The 20,175-nt window shown below is 53.1% G+C and overlaps 1 long non-coding RNA gene across 2 annotated transcripts; it reads right to left on the bottom strand.

Annotated features, from left to right (window-relative positions):
• Positions 1-5,619: 5,619 nt before the first annotated feature.
• Positions 5,620-16,213, bottom strand: LOC138916104 (uncharacterized). Of its 2 annotated transcripts, none has more exons than XR_011422813.1 (4): positions 16,129-16,213; positions 14,391-14,554; positions 13,823-13,878; positions 5,620-12,534 (listed from the first exon to the last, which is right to left on the bottom strand). It is a non-coding gene; the product is annotated as an uncharacterized lncRNA (long non-coding RNA). The 2 variants fall into 2 exon arrangements; XR_011422812.1 differs by lacking the exon at positions 16,129-16,213 and adding an exon at positions 15,487-15,608.
• Between the last annotated feature and the right edge of the window lie 3,962 nt (positions 16,214-20,175).

Here is a 20,175-nt window from a genome sequence, read left to right as displayed (position 1 = left end):
GGTCCGGTCGGGGAGGGACCAGGCGGGCCTGGGGGCGGGGCCGGCCGGCCTCGGGGCGGGGCGTCCCCCCTGGCGGCTCCCGGGGCTCGTGCCCGCCGGTGCGCGCTCCGCCCCGTGGGGTCCCAGCCTGTGCAGAGCCCTGTTTTCCGCCGGAGCTGGTCTCTTCCGGGCACCGGCCTCTCCCTCGCGGCTTCCTCTCTCCTCCCCGGACAAAGCACATAATCCAGGTCTGAACTGCCATCGTCACGTCACCTCCCAGGAAAAAACACTCCAATAACAGCCGCCTCCCATTCCCCACCCTCCCGCGCCCTCATCCTCAGGCCTAACGGCCTTGTTCCCTTTCAGCCCTCATCCTTTCCTAGAAACACATTTGGAGCATCAGCTACTCCAAGTGCTGCTGCTGCTGCTGCCTCCAGGAAGCTTTCTCTGATCTCGGCCGCTACCACTTTGCTCTCCATCACAGGGAGCGCGCCCTCCTCCGCATCCTTCTGGGGCGAAGGCTCCCTCCGAGGCTGAGGCCGGGTCTTGCTCAACTTCCTCCGCCCCCACCCGCCCCCGGCACTGAGCCCAGAGCTGGCATCGATGACAAAAGCGTGAGGGGTGTTTGCCACTGGGAGACGCCAGAGGTGTGTGCCTGAGTGGGCGGCGGGGGTGTCTGGAGGAGTCATAAGAATCTCCTTTACAGCAGACACAGTAAAAACCCATGTTGCCTCTGGCCCGACGACACAGAACTTTCCTGATGGTGCAGAACCTTGGCTCACACACAGCCGCCTGCAGCCGGTGCAGAGGAAAGCGCTCAGCATCTGAAGATTCGACTGCAGTCAGGCTCAGGGACGGGGCGGCCTCCGCCCAGGCCTTAGCCCCTTGGAGCCTGGTCTTAATTTGCAAAGCAGTAAGGCCTGTCTGGCCTTCTCAGGTGATTGATGGTGGGGACGCAGTGAAATGCAAGCTCATCCGGTTGTTTTCAGGTGGTGGGGGCTCTGGAGCCGGACCACCTGAGTTCAGATCCTTGCCCTACCACTTACCACCTGTGCCCCCTTGGACAAACCCTTCAACCTCACTGGGCCTTGGCTTCCTCCTCTGTAAAATGGGGGCAAAAACAGACCCTGCCTCTTGTAAGAAGCCCCTTGGCCGGACATGGCGCACACGCTCATAACTGCTAGCAGCTGTTATTGTTATTATCAGCACACGAGGACCCCAATGTCTCATCAGCTTTGAGGCAAACTCTACTCTCCCTCGGCCCAGAGGAGCTCGGCTTTGATTGATCTCCCCCACCTCAGCTCCTTCCCTAGCCCTGCTGCTTGCTCCCTGGGGGTGGGGGCGGGCATCAGTCTCTCCTGAGTCTCCGGGCACCTCGGTGCAGGGCCCCTTACACATCTGCCCTGCGGGCTAGGGCCAAAATTCCTGAACCTCCCTCCTCCCAGAGGCATCGACAGGACCGGCCCAACTCCATCCCTCCTTCCCTCCATCCCTCTAGGTGGGTGCGGGGGCGCAGGCTGACGCTTGCTGGCGCCCAGGCCACTCTGTCCTTCTGCCCTCCCGGTCCAGGTCTGGCTGCCCAAGTGGACTCTTCTCCCTCCTCGGGAGCCCGAGGACCTGGCCTAGCCGGCCCCTTCGGACTAGATAAACAAAACCATGCCCCTTTCTCAGCACTCGCTGGCTCTTGTCACCTGATCCTTTCCCCTCTCAAAGGCTTGGACCGCCTGGAGGAGCAAGTTTGAGGAGAGACTCAGGCCTGGTTGGAGGGGAGAGGGGTCTGGACCCGGGGGGACCAGAATCAGGCAGTAGTGTTGGTCTCATGCTGGGTCAAGACCCTGGCCCTTCTTGGAGCTCCTGAGCCCCCACCCCGTGCGTGCGTGGTGTTTGTCACTGTCCTGGATGGGGTGGGAGGTTAAGAAATGGAAAGGGGGGAGGGGCTCCCGATTGCTAGGGATTATCTGGAGAAAGGCCTCTTCCCCCTGGGACATAGAGGTGGGCCAAAGCAGGAGCATTGCTCCTCAGTAGCACACACAGGGGCCGTTTATCATGCTCCCTCCTATCCCGGGGTGCTGCAGGGCGCAGAGAGGAAGGAGACCAGGGCCTCCTGCAAAGAGCCTCACTCTCGAGGGGACTGAAAGTGCTCAAGGCATGATAACAGGAAGGAGAAGGGCAGCCATTCCGGGTCATTCCCCGTCTTAGGGATGAGAAAACCAAGGCGAGCAGCTGGGGTTGGAATGCAGCCACACTCTGATGTTAGACTCCCGCGGACTCCAACACCTGAGCTGCGTCGTCAGCCCTGGAGCCTGCAGAAGGGGAGGGATTCGTGGTGGTGGCTGACGCCGGGCATTTGTCCCGTAGAAACGTGGCCCACTGCCCGGTGACGTACGTGCAGAGAGCTTATCACAGCCTCGGCTGCAACAACGGCACCTGTCCAGCCGGAGGGGCAGGGTGTCAAATAGACCAGGGTATAATTTGTGGTGATGTCACGGGGCTGTTAAACCAGGGAGGCAGCACTCTCGGTGTTGATATGGAATACAAGAGACATTAAGTGAAAAAGAGCAAGGTGCAAGTTTAGGATAATTCTATTTACCTACATTTAAAGGGAACGTACACATATATGCTGGTAGAACTGCAACAACTTTCTGGAAGAGGGTTTGTGGAGTAACCTTACGTGGGGGCCGGGAGGGGAAACGAGGGAGACAGGGGCTTGCTTTTCTTCTTCATACCATGTGCATGTATTACTTTCATAACTTACTGAAAAACACAGTCTAAGGACTGTGTTTTTTTTCAGTGGGCCTAATGGTATAGGGAGGATCTTGACACGTACGGATGAGGAACAGTAGAACGAACGAGAAGGAAGACACGGGGAGCACGGACACGCCTGCTGTGGGAGGGAAACTGCTGGGGCCCTGGTTTGGCCTCATCACAGGATGTCAGGAGGAGGGTGGGCCACAGGCCTGGGAAGGCGGGTGGGCGTGTGCTGGAGGCTCTGATGGATCAGGATAACGTGTTTTTCTTTTGTCCTGTAAGCAATGGGGAGAACCAGGAAATTGCACCCTAATAGTTTACAGTTGCGTAAACTGTTTGGAAAGGGCTTTCTCAGACGTGATTACATTTTTAATCTTGAGAGCAATCCTGCAAGGTAGGCAAGAGAGGTTTTACAGATGAGGAAACAGGCTGTTGTGGAATGAAGACCACACACTCTAGTTTTAAAATGAGAAGACTTTGTCCTTTGTAAGCAGTGCTTTGCAGGAAGGCAGGAGGGGGAGCAACCACGGGCCAGCTCCCCAACACATGAGAACAACAGGTTTCTTTCATGCCTGAGTAATCCTGAGACCCTCTCATGACACTCAGATCGAGAACACCCCTGGTAGAAAAGGGCAGTGGGACCCTGAAGTCCTAAGTTAGCGAAGTCAGAAAGGCTCTGATGATATATCTTTGAAGGATGCCCCTGTGTTTGTCCAGGGGAGTAAAATAGTAGAAGTCTCTTTCTTAGCTGAGATTTTAAAAGTTTTAGATGACGTAATGAAGTTCTATTGAACGAAGGGGTGCTGACTTTCTTGTCAAGGTTCAGAGAGGTTTATGGCTGTGCCCAAAGCCACACAGCTGGTGGAGAGCAGAGGTAGGTGCTGGACCCAAGGCCCATGCTCTTTCCAGCCATCGTGGTGGACCATACCCAATTTCAGAAAGGTTGTTCTGGCTGTGCTTAGGACAGACTGGTTTGGGCGAAGTTGGGGAGGCCAGTGAAGAGACTACTGCAAGGGCCCAAGTGAGAGGGATGGGGGAGGGGGCCCATGAGAAAGGCATCCTCTCTCTCCAGAATTTGGCCAACACAGCACCCAGATGTCCTCTCCATGTATGCTCCGGATTTCTCTCCCCTCACCTACTGGCTCCAGGGGGGCAAAGTCAGGAAGAGTGGGCTTGAGTGAGGTGAAGCTGAGGGGTTTTCCAGAGAAGGGGGCCAGCGTCTCGTTGGGCGCCGGCTGTTGCTATTGATGGTGAAGGGTCACCACCTAGTGACTATGTGCGGTACTGCACCGAGGGACCTGGAGAAGCCACGATTTCTCTTGCTCCCTCTACCTGCTTTCTCACCAGAAACCTTGCAGTCCCGCCTAAAGGTTAACGACCTCAAACCCACGGGCTTGCTCTTAAGAGGGCTTGTCAGAGTTCGTAGGACGCCAAACCCTGCCTGCCTTTGAGGACGTCACGCCTAGGAAGGGCACCAGTGATCCTGTATCCTGGCACTCATGTGCTACGAGACCCCAGGCCCCCTGAGAGCTGCCTGCCACCCAAGGGAAATGCTGGGGCATCCAGGGTCCAGGGGCATATGTGTCAGACTCCTGGGACCCAGGGATATTTTCAGCTCTCTCTCCTCCTGCCTCCGTCCGCTCCCCCGTGGTGGCCTTGAAATCTCAGCCCCCCTCCCAGCAGCCTGCTTCTCATATGTGCCAGTCTCAACACTTATCAGCCTCCTCTGGGTCACTCTAGTCTCCGCCAAGGCTTGGTCATTCCGACTGGCCTTTGGGAATGGACTTTGAATGTTATTCCGCAGCCCATGTCACCTCCCACAGCTGGGATCCCAGCTGGGCGCATCCTGCAGACCCCAGATCACAGCTGCACCTTCCCTGCCCCCACGCGGGAGGGCAGCGTGGCCTGGGGAAAAGGGCACTGGCTCTGGTGGCAAACACTCAGTGTACCCAACTCACCACTAACTATCTGTTTGATGTGTGACTTCAGGCAATTTTCCTAACCTTGAGGCCTCCCTAGAAGCCCCACCCAGAAGCCATAAATGAAAAGATTGACAGATTTGACGACATAAAAGCTGCAAACTTCTGTGCCATAAAAAGTTTGTCTGTGCCCTAGATAAAGTTAAAAGCCAAGCAAAGGGGAGAAAGTATTTCCAAAGAATGTAGCTGATCAAGTATCAATATCTAGAAACTAAAAAAGAGGTCCTACAAATCAATTTTCAAATTACAAAATAATCTAAGAGAAAATTGGATAAAGGCTAAGAACAGACCATTCACAGAAGAATAAGTGAAAATGGTCAGTGAATATAGGAAAAGATGCCGCACTCAGCTAGTAATTAGGGAAATGCAAATTAAAACCATGACGACCCCTAGCATCCAGATCTGTGTCGATAAAGAAGCCACCACTGAAGGAACAGGGGAGGGGAGGAGGCACCTGGAAAAATGGCGGCTCCAGGTCTGGGGCAGGGAAAGTGTGAGAGGAGCCTGGGACACCTTGTTTGTGGCAGAAAGCAAGGAAGCCTTCAGAGATTAATGGGGTCATGTCAAAAGGACATAGGGAGCAGTGAAAGGGACTCCCAGGGGTCAAATTGTAACAATTTGAGCATCAAAAAGAAAAAGCATTGTAGGTGATTGAAATACATCGAAATGATGCAAGGTCATGTGTTCCTGAGAAACTCTTGGGACCCCAATGGGATATTTATTAAACCAATATCTTACTTTGAAAATTGGTGAGTAAGGGGAAAGACACAGCATCTATCCTGCCTTTCCAGCAGAAACTGTATTTCAAAGTAACCAAATAGCCCTAATTTGGAGGAAGGAAGCTCTGCTTGATAGAAGAATGCCCGCTTATCAGTTATTTATGGCTGCATAATAAATTACCCCAAAACTTGGCTGCTTAAAACAACACACTTTATTATCTCACACTTTCTGTGGGTCGGGAATCTGGGCATGGCTTAGCTGGGTCTGTAAAATGGAGGTATTGGCTGGGCCAGTGAGCATCTCAGGGCCCGGCTGGGGGGGATCCACTTCCAAGTTCATCGGCAGGTTCACTTCCTTGCTGGCTGTTGTCCAGAGGCAGGGCTGACTTCATGGGCGTGTGACCTGTGCCAGATTTAATGCTCTGCTGCGTACTTTCATCTTTGAACTTGTGTTTTGTAAGTGAAGTCCAACGGGAGGGTGGAGCGTGCCCGTGAGCCCAGGAGATCCGCCATATGCACATCCACCGCCATTCCTTGCAGCCCCATCCTCGTAAAGCGTTTGAGATACCCCACGTGTGCAGAGTTCTTGGGGACCCACACCGTGTGGGGGAGAGTGCAGTGAGATTCAGGGTGAGCACGTTGAGGGAGCCGCCAGCTTCCATACAGAGTCTGGGTGGAATCCAGAAGTGAAGTAGAAACGGTTGAGTTAGTTTGGTGCGGTGTTTCACTGTTCCGGTAAGAACGAAACTCGGTCCGTATGTACATACCGGCGATGAGATCCCAATGGTGTCAGTCTGACGATTCTGCACATGAGCTAAGTCAGTGCTCTTATTAACACTGGAAGACCGGCACTGTGCAATATACAGATGAACAGTAAAATTCATGCTATAATTTAAAATTTCATTTTAAAGTAAATGACATTAATAAATGACATTAAATAGCAAATAAAAAACACCATGACAAGTCAAAGGAGACCACAGAAGAAAGAAAAAGGTTTATATTTTGGTCCCTTTAATGACACCTTTTTCCTGCCTTTTAAACGGGGGGGTGGGGGGGGGCCCACATCTTCATTTGCACTGGCTCCCGGAAATCATGTAGCCAGCACTGGCGGACACCTCCCTCACTTCCCTGCCGGGGGGGCCTTTCCACGGGGCCCCTTCCCACTTTCCACCTGAGCTGGCGTCCATCAGAGGAGCAGGTGACAGAGCTAGAAAGGGCCAGCAAGATGGAAGCTGTCTGTGTAGCTTCCCTGTGGCTGTGCTGAGTTTCTGAGGGGGTCACTAGGTTCGTGTGCTCAGTGAAAGGAGCCAGGCACAAAAGGCCACATATTGCATGATTCCACTTATATGAAGTATCCAGAATAGGGACAGAAGGCAGAGTTAGCGGTTACCAGGGGCTGGGCACCGGGGGCCGTGGGGAGAAACTGCTTAACGGGTATGAGGTTTCCTTTGGGGCGATGAAAATATTCTGGAACTAGATGTAGGTGGTGGTTGTGCAACACGGTGAATGTGCTAAATAACACTGAATTGTTCACTTTCAAATGGTTAATTTAGGGGCGGGACCAGTGGCACAGCAGTTAAGTGCGCACGTTCCACTTCAGTGGCCTGGGGTTCGCCGGCTTGGATCCCAGGTGCGGACATGGCACCACTTGGTAAGCCATGCTGTGGCAGGTGTCCCGCATATAAAGTAGAGGAAGATGGGCACGGATGTTAGCTCAGGGCCAGTCTTCCTCAGCAAAAAGAGGAGGATTGGCAGTAGTTAGCTCAGGGCTAATTTTCCTCAAAAAAAAAAAAAAAAAGAAGAAGAAAATAGTTAATTTTATTTTATGTGAATTTAACCAAAAAGAACCCCACCCGGTCTAGCCCACACTCAGGGAAGGAGATTACATACGGGCATTCTTAGGGGGTGAATTGCATTCCCCCTGGTTCATATGTTGAAGTCCTAATCCTCAGAATGAGATTTTATTTGGAAATAGGGTCACTGAAGAGGTAATTAGGGTAATTAATGTAGTTAACATCATTAATGTAGTTAAGATGAGGTCATGTGGAATAGAGTGGACCCCTAATCCAGTATTACTGTGTCCTTATAAAAAGGGAAATTTGGACACACACAGGGAAAATGCTGTGTGAAGACTGGAGTTACGCTACCACAAGCCAAGGAACCAGGAGAGAGGCCTGGAACAGACCCTTCCTGAGTGCCTTCTGAGGGAGTGTGGCCCTGGTGACACCTTGAACTTGGACTTCTAATCTCCAGGACTGTGAGACAAGAACTCTGTTGTGTCAGTCACCCAGTTTGTGGTACCCTGTTACAGCAGCCCTAGCAAACTGATACAGGCACAAATACCAGGAGGCAGGGCTCGCTGGGGGCCACCCTGGGGGCCGCCCACCCCCCAGCTGATAGATGTGGTAGGAGTAACCAGATCAGAAAACCATCGTGTTACACCACGGAGTCAGGCGGTGATTGCCATGTATGTGAAAGGGGAAGCAGACATTCATTGGTGACAAAGCAAAACCACAAGGATTCCTTTCTGCTTCCACGTGGAAGGATCAGACTGCCGTCACCTATCCCAGGGGTCAGCCTTTCATCACTTGTGGGACAACCAGACGCCCGGTGTCTCCCTGTGGGATGCATGTAGCAAGAAGCACACAGCTTCCCCTGTGGTGATTTCTGGGCAGCAACGTTTGAACTGACTTCAGACTAGTTCTAACTTCCAGTTTACAGGAGATTCAGGGGCTGGAGGCACAAAATACAAGACACGGTGACAAAGTGAGCAGCCCCCAGCAGGGGGCTTTCTGCAACAGCAAGCAATGCAGTGACAAAAGGGCTGTGCTAGATAAAAGGAGACCCAAGGGACACGGCCACCTGATGTAAAGTCCTGGTTTGGATAAACTAGCCATAAAAATATCTTGAGACAATTAGTGAAATCTTAATATGAATGTTAGATGATACTAAGAAATTGTTATTTATTTCATCAACTGTGAAAATTTGACTTTGGCTATATAGAAAAATGATTTCACTTTTTAAAAGATGTATACTAAAATTGTAAAAAAAAAAAAAACTATGATAATTCTTTAACAGGTGAATGGCTAAACAAACTGTGGTCCATCCATATGATAGAATATTATTCAGCAAGGCCAGCCCTGTGGTCTAGTGGTTAAGTTTGGTGCGCTCCACTTTGGTGGCCCAGGGTCACAGGTTTGGATCCTGGGTGTAGACCTACACCACTCGTCAGCCATGCTGTGGCAGTGACCCACATACAAAATAGAGGGAGACTGGCACAGATATTAGCTCAGGGCGAATCTTCCTCAAGCAAAAAGAGAAAGATTGGCAATAGATGTTAGCTCAGGGCCAATCTTTCTCAGCAAGGAAAAAAAAAAGTTATTCAGCAATAAAGTGAAATGAGCCATCAAGACACAGAAAGACATGGAGGAACCTTACATGCGTATTGCTAAGTGAAAGAAGTCAGTCTGAAAAGGCTACAGACTGTATGATTCCAACTATATGACATTCTGGAAAAGGCAAATCTACAGAAACAGTAAAAAGATCAGTGCTTGTCAGGGGCTAGGGGAGGGAGGGATGAATAGATGGAGCACAGAGGATTTTTAGGGTGGTGAAGCTATTCTGTTTGAAACTGTAACAACAGATACATGTCATTATGCATTTGTCAAAACCATAGAAAAATACAACACAAAGGATGAGCCTTAATGTGAACTATGAACTTTGGTTAATAATAGTGTATCAATATTGGCTCACTACGTGTAACAGATGCACCACACTAATGCAAGATGTTAGTAATAGGGACGGGGCAGGAATTGGGGGTGGTGTGGGTATATGGAACTCTATGTACTATCTGCTCCATTATTCTGTAAATATAAAACTGTACTAAAAAGTAAAACCTAGGGGCCAGCCCCGTGGCCAAGTGGTTAAGTTCACACGCTCCGTTTCAGCGGCCCAGGGTTTCACCGGCTCGGATCCTGGGCACAGACATGGCACCACTCATCAGGCCCTTGAGGCAGTGTCCAACATGCCACAACTAGAAGGACCCACAACTAAGATATACAACTATGTACTGTAGGGGTTGGGGGAGAAGAAGCAGAAAGGGGGGGGAAAGAAGATTGGCAACAGTTGTTAGCTGAGGTGCCAATCTTTAAAAAACAAAAAAATAGTAAAATCTATGAATTATTTTTAAAAATGATGAGATATTTTTACCCAGTAAAATTAGTACAAATTAAAAAGATTAATAATACTCAGTATCGACAAGGATATGGGTAAAGGGCACTCATAAACCATTATGAGCGCAAATGGGTAAAACCTTTTTCAAGGCAATTTGGCAGCTTCTATCAAAACTTAAAATTTTCCTACCTTTTGACTGAACAATTTGCTTTTAGGACTTATGCGGACAAAGACATTTGCTGCAGCATGTTTAAGAGTGAAAAATCCAAAACCACCGCAACGTTCAACAATTAGGGATGGGTTTAATAATAGTATACACATCCTGTAATAATTTAAAAATATATAAATCGGTCTCGTCGCCTGGTTCCCGGCACAGAGCTCCTAAATTCCTTGGAATTTCCTGAGTGACAGGAGCGTCTTTTGTTCTAATGAGGTGACTCTGGGTGGGCTCCTGGATGGCAGCTGGTCATGATTCGAAGCCATGATTAGAAGCTTGGAACTTCCACCGCCATCCCGCATCCTCCGGGGAGAGGAGATGGGCTGGAGATTGAGTGAATCATGCCTACATGATGAAGGCTCCATCAACTCCCCAAAGTACGGGGCTTGGAGAGCTTCCAAAGTGAACACGGTCACGTGCTGGGAGGGTGATGCGCCCCAGCTCCACGGGGACAGGGGCTCCTGCACAGATCTTTTCATCTGGCTGTTTGTTTCTATCCTTTAAATTATCCTCTGCAATAAATTGGTAACAGCAAGTAACCTGCTTTGCTGGGTTCCATGAGCTGCTCTAGCAAATTATCGAACCCAAGGAGGGGATCACAGGAAACTCCGATTTGTAGCCAAGTCTCACAGAAGCTGTAGATAACTTGGGGACCCACGACTTGAAACTGGCATCTGCAGTGGGGGACAGTCGGGTGGGACTGACCTGTGGGGTCTGTGCTAACTCCAGGCAGTTAGTGTCAGAATTGCTGGGCGTGAAAACCCACACATCTGGCGTCAGAAGTGTTGGTAGTGTGAGCAGAGGAAAACAATGAGTTTTTCCTAAAAAACATCCACACAACTGAGTACCAAGCGGCAGTTTTGAAGAACGTGGCAGGCCTCCGCCCACGGAGCCGGAGAGATCTCTGCCATAGACCGGATGTTTGCGTCCCCCAAATTCATATGTTGAAACCTCATCCCAAGGTGGTGGTATTTGCAGGTGGGATCTTTGGGAGGAGATTAGGTCATGAGGGCAGGAAAAGGAAATACCTAAAGTATGATTCCATTTCCCTAAGATAAAGGTGTGTGTGTACATACACACAATTGTGCAGAAAAAGGATTGGAAAGATACACACATACGCATTCGTGGGTTGCCTCTGGGGAAAGAAGCGAGAGTGGGAGCTGGTGAGCAACAGAAATGGCTAAGGCTGTCGAGGGCGAGCTGCGAGCCAGGCACTCGCCACTGCTTCCTGCATGGCGACTGACGCCCCTCTGCCTCCGGACAGCCCCGAAAACTCAAGTCACCTGCTCAAGACCTTGCAGGGGCAGGTGGAGCCTGGAGAGAGTCTGTCATATTTTACTTTATATTCATAGACACTTCTGAAATCTTTTACAATGAGAATATATAAATGGATACTTACGTAATTAAAAAGAGAAAAATAGTAAAGAAAGAAAAAAAAACGAAATCCGTGGCCTGTGTTCTTCTTCCTCCTGGGACCTGGTCCGTCCCCCTCCTGCTCCGCCGTGGCCTGGCGCCCTGACCCCAGCTGCACTTGGGGGGATGCTGGTCACCACTAGGATTCCAGCTCCCTGGGGCTCCTCCAAATAACTCCCAGGGGAGACTCTGGGCTCAGCAGAAGAAGGAACAATTAAAGAGCTGGCGGGGCGCCAGGTGTCATCTGGCCCCTCACTTTGGGCTGTGGTGACTGAGCCTAACAGAGGGCGAGACTTGCCCGCAGTTGCACAGTCATTCAGGGGGGATCTGGAGCCAGTCTGGTTTCTTGACGCCAGTCTGAAATGGGGCTGCCCACGAGGCCACCCTCTGCCCTTGAGAGACACAGCAGCCTGTTCCCAGGAGCTGTGTTCTCTCGAGGCTCCCGAAGGCCTTTCCACGTCCCCAGAGGGCGGCCTCCGTCCGCTCCTCCCGCAGAGGTGGACGCGCAGACCGGGTCCCACTGCTCCTCCCAGGCTGCCAACACCTGCCCTTCCACCGGCGGCCCAGATCTCAGTTCAGGAGGAAACGGAGGACGCGGCAACATCTATGAACACACGCTCTCTCCCTCAGGCTCTGAGAGGCCTTCCTGCCCCTCCCCTCGGTCTCAGATCCCAGGTTCCTTACGGGCTTCATTAACACCCCCCATTATAGCTGCTGCTTCTACAGGGCCTCTGGACCTGCAGGCCATTGGAAGGCCTGAGTTGGGGCTGGCACGCTTGGAGGAGGCACTGCTAGGCTGCTGGGTGGAGACGGGCTGCAGGAGGTGACTGTGGAAGCCGGCAGGGCAGCAAGGAAGCCAGGCGAGGGGTCAGGGCCAGGGATGACGGCTTCCTTCTCTGCTCTGTCTGCTTCTCTCCACTAATGGTGGGAGTTGGGGGTGGGGGGCTCGGATTTCGGGGTCAGCCTGGGGTTCGTGCTTTGCTTTGTGACTGCGGGCGAGTTGCTAACTGAGCCCAGCTCTTGGGCTATAAAACGGGGTCCTGAGGGCTGATGGAGAACAGATGAGGCCCATCTAAAAGAACACCGCCCCCCGCCACCGGCCCATGCGACTCTGTCCTCACCTGGCTGAAATTACCCTGCTGTTCACATGATCATTACCGTGTTCTTCCTCCCTGGGGATGGACGGTTCCAGGGCAGGGCCCAGCGACTGTCCGGCTCACAGAAGAAGGAGCAGGGCCTAGGCTCATGGTCACGGCAGGTCCCTGCCTCTTCCACGGCTCCTTCCTCCCACGATGGGTGTAGTGGCCTGAAACGGAAGCCCCCAAATTCACATCTACTGGGGATCTGTGAATGCGGGCTTATTTGGGAAAGGGTCTTTGCAGATGTAATTAAGTTAAAGATTTCGAGATGAGGTCATCCTAGATTTAGGATGGGCCCCAAATCCAACGACATCTCGTTAAAAGAGAAAGGCAGAGGGAGATTTGAGACAGACACAGAGAAGCCATGTGACCACGGAGGCAGAGACTGGAGTGATGCAGCCGTAAGCCAAGGGACGCCTGGTGCCACCAGAAGCTGGAAGGGACAAAGGTATCTTAGTCTATTTGAACTACTATAACAAAAATACAACAGACTGGGTAGCTTGTAAGCAACACACATTTATTTCTCACAGTCCTGGAGGCTGGCAGTCCAAGACGAAGATGCCGGCAGATTCCATGTCTGGTGAGGACCTGCTCCCTGAGTCACAGAAGGCATCTTCTTGCTGTGTCTTCCCACCGCAGGATGATAGGGGTCTTGGGGGGGTCTCTTTTACAAGGGCACTAATCACATCATGAGGGCTCCACCCTCGTGACTTAATCACCTCCCAAAGGCCCCACCTCTGATTACCGTCACCTTGAGGATCAGGTTTCAACATATGAATTTGGGGGGGACACAAACAACCGGTCCACGGTGGAAGGATACTGCCCAAGAGCCATCACAGGGAGCGCAGCCCCGCTCACACCTTGATTTCAAACTTCTGGCCTCCAAACCGTGAGGAAATAAATCTCCGTTGTTTTAAGCCACTCACTCTGTGATAATTTGTTATGGCAGCCACAGGAAGCTAACACAGTGAGTAATTCAAATTTCTCCCCAACAACTACCACCACCAGCATCTACTCTAACTCAGACTTTCCTCATCAGTGCTCCCCACTCCCCTGAAAGCAGAACCCCAACTCACTGCCTCTGGTCTCTGCCCTGTTCCAGGGGACTTGCTGGCCTCTCACCTCCCTACTTCCCAGGGCAGGGGCCCCTCTGTCCCCTCCATTCTGGTCTTTTGCCTCCACCCAGCTCTGTCTGCCCCCTCCCCTGCTCTCCTTAACTCCTTCAGCGAACATCTGCCAGCATCAGCTGTGGCCAGGCGGCTCTGGACACTCACGATAGAGGAGCAAGGAAAACAGATCCTGTCTTCAGTTAAAATTTTGATATTTTTTCCATAATGGTTTTTGTGGGCATTAATTTCAATTTTTTAAAATATTGCATTCAAATATTATTTCTCTTGATTCCTGGGATTTTTAACGCCCCCTGAAATTTTGCCCCTGAGGGCAAAATTCACTCACCTCACCCTGGTCCCAGCTTCCATAGGTGAGGTCCACGTCCTCCTGAAGGAGATGTGCTAATGAAGGAGGCAGACATCCAAAAGTGCAAGGTCAGGTCAAGGTCAGAGCCAGAGGAACCAAACCAGGGCAAAGAGAGAGGGACTGGGGCTGCTGTGTCGGAGAGGTAGTCAGGGAAGGCTTCTCTGAGGAGGTGATATTTGCACAGAGACCTGAGCGAAGGGAGGGGGGAAGCTGCAAGATGATGCAGGGGAAGAGCATTCTGGGAACAGGAAACAGCAGCTGCAACAGGAACAGCAGCTCCGGGGCAGGAACATGCAAGGAACAGCAAGGAGGCAAGGGCAAGAGGGGCTAGAGCAAGATAGCAGGGGGCACGAGGGAAGCGAGGCTGGAGAGGTGGGCTCTGGACCCAATGGTGCCGGCCCTGTGTGCGTGTGACTGTGCGAAACTGTGGGAGGGTCTTGATGGGGCGGAGAGGGGCCAGCCAAACACCCGGGGAGTGTGTCAGGCACACATTCTCGGAGTCCACGGCTCTTGTTGTCCCTGTGTGACCCCGACGTAAACAACTTACTTGTGCAAACTTCAGAAGGCTTCCTGCTGCAAAGGGATCGCACAAAACCGGGGCGGACCATCCGATCCTGTCTTAGTACAAAAATGACGTGGACATGCCGGGTACACTGAGCGCGGCCCCCGGAAGGCAGCTGAGCATCCGCACTGAACACCGCCGGCCCGCGTCTGGTGGGAGGGATCGCAGGTGAGTTTTATTCCTTCTTTGTGTGTTTCCTTTTCCCCAAATTCCCCGCAAAGATCACAGATTGCTTTTGTAACCATGCAAAACTCCTGTGAATGCTATTTTTAAGACTATGTCTAAAAATTTAAAGCATTATAAAAGTTTTAGTGCATACAAAAGACATCTGGAAGATTGGTGAGGGTGATGGATGACCGGTGGTGCTCTTTTCTAAATTTTCTGAAATGCAGTTAAAGAATTTTTGTTTTTACATAACAAAATGATTGTTTTTTAGCAATTAACAGTATTTCACATTCTGTCTTTGGACTTAGACAAGGTCAAGGGCTCACTTTGCCACCTGCCCTGAGAGGTCCCTCCCCCCCAGCCCTCCCTCCCGGCCCCCCCTCCCCGGCCCCCCCCCACCGCAGGTGCACAGGCCCCACATTGGCTGCAGAAAAGGCTGGAAGAGCAGGACGGAGGGGTGGGCTCCTCAGGCCCCTGTGTGACTGGGTGGCCTCTTGGGGACCCTCTGGGCAGTGGGCGTGTCTGTTCCACATGACGGGTTCATTCGGAGGCCCCAGGGCTAGGCCGGCCTGCCCGCCCCTGTGTAGTCCTTTAGCACACCCTGCTCCACCCTCCCCTGAGCCCCGGGGGAGAAAGGGACGAGGATCCTCTGATCTTTCCCACTAGGCCTGACTTCCGGACTTGCGTGTTCATCTGCATTGTCCAGTTTTAGCAAGAATCCTGCTCAGTTGGTTTAGCTAGAATCCCCCATCCGATTCCTCGTCCTTCACAATCCTTCCCTGCCCCCAGCCCCGGTGATGTCTGATCCCCCCCCACCCCGGGCTGCCTCCAGCAAGAATCCTGGCAGGTGGGTTTAGCCAGAAGCCGCCTCCCTCCTGGTGTTTCCTCTTAGTAATTTTCCATCCACTGCCCCTACCCTGCTCCTTGGCTGTAAATCCCCGCTTGTCCACACTGTGTTCGGAGTCGAGCCTGGTTCTGTACTCAGGTCTCTTTCCTGTTGAAATAGTCCTGAATAAAGTCTGGTCTGACCACTGTAACTACCGTCCAGCTCTAGTTTTTCTTTGACAAAAGTTACCCCAGGGGGGCGCTGGCTGCTCTCACTTCAAGTTCTTGGTGCACGTCTCTGGAATCTCACACCTTCCTCATCATCCTGCCCAGTTCCACAGCTGAGACCTTCTCAGCTCCCTTCTCTCCTCAACCCCCCTGCACCCCCACCCACCAGCTCCTCAGGTAATCAGGTAATGACCTTGACTCATACTTCACTGAGTCAGCCTGGTGCTCTCCACCCCCCCATAACGTCTCCCCAGCCGCCTCCCCACCTTCCCAAGCAGGTCCTCTAAGGCCACCTCCTTCTCCTTCTGGAGGACTTCGCTCCTGAAATCCTGCCCCCTGCCCCGCGTGCACCCTCGCAGCCTCCTTCGCAAATGCGCTGGCCCCTCTCTCCCCTGACTCCATGTTCCCCATCTCCTCTGTCCCTGTCTCCCTCCCCATCCACTCCTCCACACCCTCCGCCTGCCCCCCGTCAGGCTTCCCTCCCCTCCAGCCATGCTGGGCACACCTTGCCTCTGTCCTCACAGCTCTGGACCCTGCAGCAGTGCTGACACAGCTGGGCAGGCCACCAGGAAAGGCTTCTGGGCAGCTCTAGATTTTGTCCCATCCCCTGACCCCACTCCCTCGCTGGCTCCTCTCTTACCCCTGACCTCAGGGTCAAGCACTCCAGGGCTCTGGCCTGGCCTCTCTTCTCTTCCCACACTCTCTCCAGTGATCTCATCCAGTCCCAAATTTAAGTCCCAGCCCTGACAGTGTTGTCACGCTTCAGGCTGCAGCATCCAGCTGCCTCCTGGATGCCCCGTGTCTCACGTGGACAAAGCAGAGCTCTTGCTTTTCCTCCTGCCAACACCTGTTCTTCCCAGGCTATTTCCCCCAAGAAAATGGCCACTCCACTCATCACACCAAGCAGACCAGAAACCTTGGAGTCACCCTCAGATGTCCTCTCTTCCACCCGCCACGTCGAATCCACCAATAAATCGTGTTGGACCTACTTCAAAAATAAATCCCGGATCTATCACCTCCCACCACCTCCACTACCCCCACCCCCACCCCCGTTCAAGACTCCGTCCTCCTGCATCCACCATCTACGCACGCACCGTCCACACGGCCGCCTGGCTGTGATTTTGAAGATGTCGCGTCAACTCTCAAACCTGTCCCAGGGAGGAGAGAGAGGTTGTGTATGGTGTGGACACCACAGTGCTCAGGTGGGAGGTAGTCTCAGTTGCACAAAGAGAGGGCTCTTCCAGGAAGGTTCTGGCAAGGACAGGCTTGGAGCAGCCTGGAGGAGGGGGTACCATTTCAATAGGTGGAGATGCTGGGGTGGGGAGGAGAGGGCCGCTCCAGAGTGGGGGCGAGTGAGCAAAGGCCCGAAGCTGGAGAAAGTCAGATCTGTGATGGAGAATGACTAACAGTTTGGACTTGCCAAGTAAGATGAGGGATGTATGTTGGTGCCAGACTGTGGGCTCTCAATGGCTGAGGATCCCAGACTGTCTCTGTGAGGTAATCTGGAGCCACTGGAGATTCTGGAACAGGAACAGGGCCACTTTTGTCCCCAGCAGACTGAGCTGGCGTCCACGTGAAGGATGGACTGGAGAAGGCGGGGAGGCGGCTGCGGAGTCAGGCCAGAAGCACCAGGGCAGCTGAAGAAAAGGTCAGATATGGGGGCTGCGCCCATAGGACTGGGGGCTGTGGGGCGGGGGTTTCGAGTGTGGGAGAGAGAACCTAAGACCAAGAAGTTGAAGCTGACAGGAAGTCATCTGGGGATGATGTCTCTGTCCTTTAGGCCGTTGGTGCTAGTACTGTAGCAGTAGCCATGTTCCGTACCATGTGGCCATGGCTGATTGGACCTCACCCAGGGCAGCAGTAGCTTGTATGGTGGCCTCAGATGAGAGCCTTGTCCACCCACAGACACTGAGAAAGGCTGGATGACACAGCGTCTCTGTGCGGAGTTTGGGAACTGGTTACTCAGTGGTGGGAAGAAGTGGAAGGCTGAGAAGCTGGGCGGAGAGGAGTGGAGTCTCAGAGCCTATGCATGCATGCTGCGGTGGGGGGCGCCCAGCCTCGCGGCTGAGGCTCGGGAGATGACCGGGCCTGGAGCCGCACTCGCCTAGTCCACCCTCCAGTTCCCAGGCTCCTGGGCGGCTGCCCGGGGCCGGTCCTTCCAGCGAGCCTGGGCCCTGTGGTTCTTCCTGATCCCAGAGGCCTGACTCGCGTATTCCAAGCATGAACTTGACGATGCAGCCCCCTGCACTTTGGGAGCCTCAGTGGGCTTCTGTTCCTGCCACCAGAAGCTTCTGAGCTCCTGTCACCAACCCTAAGGGACTGCCTAAGTCCAAACTGGTGAGATAAATTCTTTTACCAAAGATATGAAATGAGCCACAATGAAACCCACGGCCCTGGTAGGTGTGGCTGGGGGACTTCCTTGAGGTCAAAAATGAGGGTTTTTCCGCTGGGGTCCCTCAAACAGGATATACTGGGAAACAGCCTGGAATAGGGTGAAGTGGGTGAGGCTCTTGGCTGGGGCACAAAATTTAAGGGGGATGGTAATCAAGAGAAATAATATTTAAATACAATATTTTAAAAAATCTGTATTAAAACAAAAATATCCATGATGAACAAAAAAAAAAATCGAAATTTTAAACAAAGACAGGCTGTTGTTTGTTTTAATGATTCCACGTGGCTCTGGTGTCCCAAACCGAGTTTATAGTTGTTGACAAAGGCGAGCCAACAGCCTGGGAAATGTGGGGCTTTATGTACAGTCATTTTAAAAATAGAGCATTTATTTTTTTTCCCCTTGGCTCAAAACACGGGAGGATATTTTCGTAAGTATGTAAGGGGCGCACACTGTCCCCCTGTGCCTCAGGCTGCGTTACGGGCGCTCCCCGCTTTGAAGCCAGGGAGGAAGGTCGCCCCCAGGCAGCCGAGCAGGCAGGTACCTTCTCCCGCGCCGCGGCCCGGGCTCCCCGGGTGCGGTTCCCGCCGCGGCCAGCAGGGGTCGCTGTGGGGCTGCGCGGCCGGGGCCGTCTGGCCGGGAAGGACCCGCAGCCTCCGCACCCCCGTTGCTGACACCCCAGCGCGAGCACGCCACGGGGAGCTGACCCAGTTGCTCAGCTCTTCGGTGACAAGGCTATCCCTGAGTGTAGAGCACAAAACAAAACCCCAGACATTGCTTCCCTACCCCGTAGCCCCCTGCGCCTGGCCTGCCCCCCAACGGAGGACACCTGAGCCCTGCCCAGCATCACCTCTGGTTGGACCTCATCCCCCCTCTCCTCAAGCAGCTTCGCTAGCCCAGGTTCGGGGTGAATCGCTGATTGCCAATGCCCTCTCTCTAGGAGGGGAGCGGAGAGAACCTTTCTCAAGGGCCGCATGCCAAAACGATTCCAGTTTTGCCTGCTTCAGAAGCTTGTTCACCACTCTGAAGCCAAGTGAAGGGAAATGGGGAGGGGGTCTCTCTTCCCAGAGACCACCCCCTGCCCCCGACCACAGATGCCCCTTCTCTTCTCACAGTCCCTGTGGCCCCACAGCCCCACCCACTCTGGCTCCTGCTTGGCCTGAGCTCACCAGAGGCCATGATGCCCAGGACCTGGCAGGACCCCCGGGTTGCTTCCACCTCCCTTTCCTTTGCCCTCTGCCTCCTGAGACTGCCCTCGTTCATTCACCTCCCTTCCTCTTTCCTTCTCTGCCCCTTCTCTTTCAAGACTCACGGCTCATCTTGGCCCAGTCCAGCCTCCCCCCTTCCATTCGCTCTTCCAGTGGCCTGACGGTCACTCTGTCCTGAGCACTCCCACATGCCCAGCATAGTGGCATACGTCCTTCTCCTCCTGGTACCTGCTTTGCAAGGCAGGCCTCATGTTCACCTTGTTTTAAATTAGAGGCAACCGTGGCTCAGAAAGGCTGAGTGACTTGCCCAAGGTCACACAGTATTAGGAGACAGTCTGTCTCCAGAGCCTGCAGCGCTGCCCCCTGGAAGGGCCCTGGCTGTGCTGTCCTCTCCACTCTGCACTTATGTCTCAGTTTGCACAGCTTACTCTTGGCCCCGTGTACTGGTTGCTTTCTAAGAGTGGTATTTATTTATTCTTTGGATTTCTAGCCAGCATCTTTGCTGTGCCAGGCCCAGGAGATGAACGCGCAGCCTGCATTCAAGTTCACGGTCTGGGAGACAAGACTTTTCCTGTGTGTCAGCTGAATCTTCCCAGGCAGCCGAGAGCCCTCCCAAGGGGCAGAGGCTGCTTCCTGCTTTTCCTGCAGCCAGGGGGTGGTGACCTCCTGGGGGTGGTGACCTCCTGGTCCTTCTTCCAGGAGTTGATGCTGCTGACTCTCGCCTCCATTGTGGGTTGTGACCTCCTGGTCCTTCCTCCAGGAGTTGATGCTGCTGACTCTTGCCTCCATCGTGGGTGGGGGCTGGGCAGACCTGGCCTGAGGCTGTAGGGTGCAGGATAGAGGGCTTGGGAGTGGGGGTCTGGGAGCTGAGAGCTCAGGGAAGATGTTGGGGATAGAGGCTGGTAAGAGCAGACTTCCTTTCTCAAACACGCAGGGGCTGACCCACCACACATAA

The sequence above is a fragment of the Equus caballus genome, chromosome 11, assembly GCF_041296265.1.
Source record: "Equus caballus isolate H_3958 breed thoroughbred chromosome 11, TB-T2T, whole genome shotgun sequence".
NCBI lineage: Eukaryota > Metazoa > Chordata > Mammalia > Perissodactyla > Equidae > Equus > Equus caballus.
This window is presented reverse-complemented; position numbering and strand designations above follow the sequence as displayed.